Below are 5,208 nucleotides of genomic sequence, written 5' to 3' on the forward strand. Positions count from 1 at the left end.
GAGGACAGAGAGGGCAGGCAGTGTGAGTTTCTTGGCTTACTGGGGGCCAGCAGAAAGGTTTGAGAACAGAACCAATCTAAAAATGGCTGATGTTACCTTAAGGAGCCTGAAAAGACCAGGGAGTCCCTGAAGATCCAGTCACCCCTTCTAAAATGCTCAATAAGGGCACCTTTTCAAAGCTACTAAGCAGGCACTTCAAGATTTTGTCCTATGGGTGCTTAAGTGTATCCCTTCTAGCCAGACCTGGCACCCGTTATGGTTCAAAATTAAGAATTCAGGAGGGATGGGTGGTGAGGCAGCTACTAGAAAAGCTTCACCTAACACATGTGCCCTGAGCTCGGGGCCCTGGTTCCTGTCTAGTCCCTGGGGATATTTATATTTAATATATTTTTATATAAATACACAGAGAAATAGAAAATATAAAATCCGAGGGGGTGCAAGATAAAGGTGGGGAACTTGGCAAGAAGCCAGAACTGGAGAGGTCTGCTCAGACCCTCTTGGCTTCTTGCTTCTCCTCCTTGGTTTTCTCCTCTTCTGTGACTTCTTTCTTTTCTTCTGGGTCTTTCTCTTTCTCATATTCCGTTTTGACTCTCTTGGCTTTTTTGAAGTTGGAAGAGTTCTTGCGACCTCCTTTTCCCTCCCCATCAGAGTCGGAGAACTCTTCCTCACAGGCAATTTGTTTGTCCGAGGAACACAGTGAGATGTGCTTGTCAGGGTCTTCTTCATCCTCATCACCACTCTCCTCTGGAATGGCATCCTCAGGAATGGCCTGCATTTGGACTCCAGGTATGCGGGTCAGCATTCTCAGGTTCTCAAACAGTCGCTGTTTGAGCTTTTCCAGATACTCATTAGTGTTCTGATTAGTCATATTGGAAAGACTGATGTGAAATTTGAAATCTGGTCCATAGTATTCAAAGTAGTCGTTGTATGAAAGCTCATTAGGGATCTCCATGTCCAGGGCCACAGCTGTTTCATAAGTCCAGCACCGGGAGACATTATAATGGTGTAGCCACCTCCTCCCAGCATCAGCATAGGCAGGTTAAAGCTCTTCACAAATTCCACACACTTGGCTTGCCCTTTGATGGTCGAATCGAAGCAATCTAACTGATCCCCAGACAGGAAATCAGAGCCACAGTGTAAGACGACTGCACTGAGCTGGAACATCTCCATTACTTTGGACATGACTGGCTTGAAAATGGCCTCATAGAACTCGTCATCAATCCCATCTCAGAGAGGGTAGTTAACAGCATAATACTTGCCTTTGCCAACCCTAATATCCCGTAGGTCCCAAGTTCCTGGGAAGTACTCTCCATATTTATGAAAGGACACAGTCACGACTCGGTCTGTGGTATAGAAGGCCTCTTCCACGCCATCGCCATGGTGAATATCAACGTCAATATACAGCACTCTCTGGTGATACTTCAGCAGTTCCAGGATAGCCAAGACGATATCATTGACATTGACGTAACAGAAGCCAGATGCCTCGGACTTCTTTGCATGGTGTAAGCCCCCAGCCCAATTCACAGTGATGTCCGTCTGCTGTTTATTTTCAGGGCACTTGCCACAGAGCCACCAGGAGATAGCTGACAGAATTCAAACAGGCCATCAAATACCAGACAGTCCTCACCAACATAGAATCTCTGCATCTGCTTGCTGTACTCGGACATGTTATCTGGGCAGATGGAGCACAAGAATTTAATGTAGTCATCAGTGTGGTACTTGGTTCTCTCCTCAGCATTGGCTTTGCGAGGGTGATAAATTTCCATCTTTCGGTCGAGGCCATAGTTAAGGAGCAAATTGTGAGTCATGCAGATTCAGTGAGGCTTCATTGGGTGGCCTTGTCCATAATATACAACATAATTGGAAACTACATCCAATGTAATTTCCAACATCCCCTCACTATATCTCCAGGGAATTCACTCCCACAACAGAAAACTAACCATCACTACTCAGAATTATTGTAAGCCACAGCTCACCTCTTGCACGTCATTACCCTTTATGGTGTCAAAGCACATTCACATTCATTTTCTTACTGAATTCTCACAAAAACCCATCGTAGTAGTAACAGACTTTCCCCCTGGTGCCCTGAGTCTGCGCCATCTTGCTCCCCTCCGTAGGTCCCTCTGCCCTCCTGCCAGCGGCTCTGCTCAGCCTCTTTACAGATATTAACTCATTCAATCCTCCCAACATCCCTAAATGAGTTGTATACTACTGTCATGTCCATTTTAATGGGACCTGGAACCTCAGGCTCAGTGAGTTTATGTAACTTACTCTCGATCACACAGCTATTAAATAGCAGAGCCAGGATCTAAAGCAATTATTTACCTTCCCTTAAATCTCTTGCTCTTGGCCATTACAATATACCACACTCTAGACTTCAGGTAGGTTGTCCATATAAGATAACACAGGGTAAGGACACTAGCCAGTCATTAATGTGCTATCAAGGCCCACAACACATTGAAAAAAAAAAAACATAAGTCACCTTGGCCCTGTCAGCACACAATGGCTACTGTGTTTGCCAATTCTGCCTTGTATCTGCCTCTTTTATCACCCAAAGCCATGGGAGGATATGAGCATTTGGGATGTTCCCGCAGCAGATTTAGAGTTTCTATGGAAATAACTACCTTCAGAAGATCAAAGGTTTCCATATTATAAAGGGACATAATTTGCTCTATTCTTCTTTGAACTTCAAGAAGAACAATATATACAAAACAATTCACTTTGATAAGCTGGTATGACCTAACCAAACAACATAAAAATTAGTCAGGATTTTCCTAATAATCCTTTTATGTTTAATCGTTATGGTCTTTAAAAGCTTCCACTAGTGCTCTTTTATTTGGTTTTCTCAACCTTGCAAGATAAGCAGAGGAGATCATATTATCTCCAATTTACTGATAAAGAAACTGAGAATCACGTGGAGATAAGTGACTTGTCCAAGTACACAAAGCTAACATGCAGTGGAGCTAAGATTGAACCCTAGGTCCTCTAATAGCCTGCTACTAAGTTTCAAATTAAAACGCACTAATATTACAATCATTGTTTCTTAATATTATGTCTCAGGATGTTCAGAGGGAACATATAACATCGCCAAGGTCTCTAAGTATTTTCTTTAATAATTCTTTCCTCAAATTATGAGTGTCCCAGTATCACTCTCTGGACACGAGGATAAAGACAGCTGCTCCCATGACCTTTCAAGTGATGTCACTTTAGCAGGCTTTTAAAAGACTGGGCCAAAGAAAAAGATTCCTGAGAGGAAGAACATGTTACCTTGAAGAGTAATCAGTTATGCGAATGGTTTCATTGCCTGTTATACCATGGATTATGCTTTCATTTTTCATATTAATGTTCTTTATGTTTTTCTATTAGTCACGGCAAATTACCTGTCCTTCGCCTTGGCAAGGACAGCTCAGTGGGGCTCGGTGGAGTATTTTCCAAGTTCTGTCTGGTGAATTCTTGCTCACATTCTTCTTGAGGCATTAAGATGTAATTTTTTGAATGAATGAATGTGTTTCATTTGACACCATCTCATTCATGTAGGAAATTACCTATTGAATAAGGAATTGGAAATTTTTTCCTTTCTTTTTCTGTAACGGTGCATTGCAAAAAATTAACTTTAGTTAAATATCAAAAAAGAATTGGAACATTAAAGAAAATTAAAATTCATTCAGCATTTCTTAGTCATTCTAACAGAGAGGACTTGTGGCACAGAGCATACAAAATAGCAAATTCTCCAAAATCCATGCCTACCTCCATTTTCCCCTGCCCAGTCCTGGCAAAGCGCTTGCCCCTCCTCTGTACTCCATCCCACTGTCCCCATATTTCCCATATGGAAATACCTGACTAGCTGCATTTTAATCACCCGTTTACTAGTCAGTCCCCACCCCTTACCCAAGCGTGTAAGACCTTCTAGGACAGGAATAATGTCTTTATCAGGACTGAATCCCTAGCTCTTAACACACTGCACAACACAGAAGTACTTAGTAAGTAATGGGTGAATGAAGCCATTTGCCTTTGGAAAACATGAATATATCCTTGTTAGCTATAGCCTTATCTCACAAATTAGGCTTTGTTCAGTCTACAATTTAACCATTGTGTTGCATTCCCATAATCCTCTATGGGGAGGGAAACCAAATAACTTCTCTGCCCTTGAAGATCTCACAGTCTAGCCAAGCTCTGCCAAATGTTAACTTTCTAAAGACCACATGGTAGCCTCCCTTTAGAGTACTTTGTCAAAAAGCTACCATTTTCCTTTCCTTTGATGTGTGGCATGGTCCTTAAGATTAGCAAGCTCCTTCAAACACTGCTAGGATGGTGTCTCGGAGGTCAAACACTTTGTTCCCACAGGCTGGTCAAGTCTTTTGAAAGACATCTGCATATGGTGGAGATGAGGGGAGGCCTCTTTTTCCTTAAACAGACTGGTTTTATTATATTTTTTTTGGTTGGTGGGGGCACTGTAGAAACTCCAGCCCAAGGCCTACCCACAGTTACATCTCTGCTCTTCATCAGAGGATAGTTTAAATTTCTTTACACTCCACTTCTTTTGCTACTGTCATTTTATGACTTTGGAGAAGGGAGGGGAGAGCCTCTGTGGACTCCCTGAGTCTCTTTAAAGAACTCTGAGTTATTATTAAACCAATATCTTCACTCTTGAAATCCCTTGTTGCTATTAATAATTATTGCAATCCCCAGGGTGGAGAGCCATAAAAGAAAATGCTATTATTTGTTCAAACTTCAGGCTAATTAAGCCCAACACGTGATATATAAATAGATCCAAAAGTATGTCTAATTTTTATGCATTGTGCAAATAAGTGAATATCCAGTGAGGAAATGTTTACTCGACTTGAGAGACAACTAAACTACAAAAGACCTGGAAAAGAGCCTACAAGGTCTCTCTTTCCAGAGAAGTCTTTAAGTGATACTTGCCGCCAATGGAGTAGCATTCGGAAATCATCAGGAATAGCAGAGTTGAAGAGTTGTAAAAAAGTCTGAGAAAATTTCTGTTTTCCTCAACTTTGGTACAGTGTAGGATCAGTACAGTTTGGTACAATGTAGGATTATTTGCCCTTCTCTAGAGCTCTCCAGGAAGCAGAAATGCCACTTACCCTCAGTTACCCATTCTTCCAACTTAACATACCAACAAGCAAAAAAGTTCCTTCCTATGACTAAGGAACAATTTTCCTGCTTAGATGTAAATTCAGTTCCTTGTAT

At 41.7% G+C, this 5,208-nt stretch overlaps 1 pseudogene; it reads right to left on the bottom strand.

Moving 5' to 3' along the window:
- Positions 1-487: 487 nt before the first annotated feature.
- LOC132418738 (histone deacetylase 1-like) lies at positions 488-2,100 on the bottom strand (annotated as a pseudogene).
- Positions 2,101-5,208: the final 3,108 nt, after the last annotated feature.

This window comes from Delphinus delphis, chromosome X (assembly GCF_949987515.2).
Source record: "Delphinus delphis chromosome X, mDelDel1.2, whole genome shotgun sequence".
Classification (NCBI taxonomy): domain Eukaryota; kingdom Metazoa; phylum Chordata; class Mammalia; order Artiodactyla; family Delphinidae; genus Delphinus; species Delphinus delphis.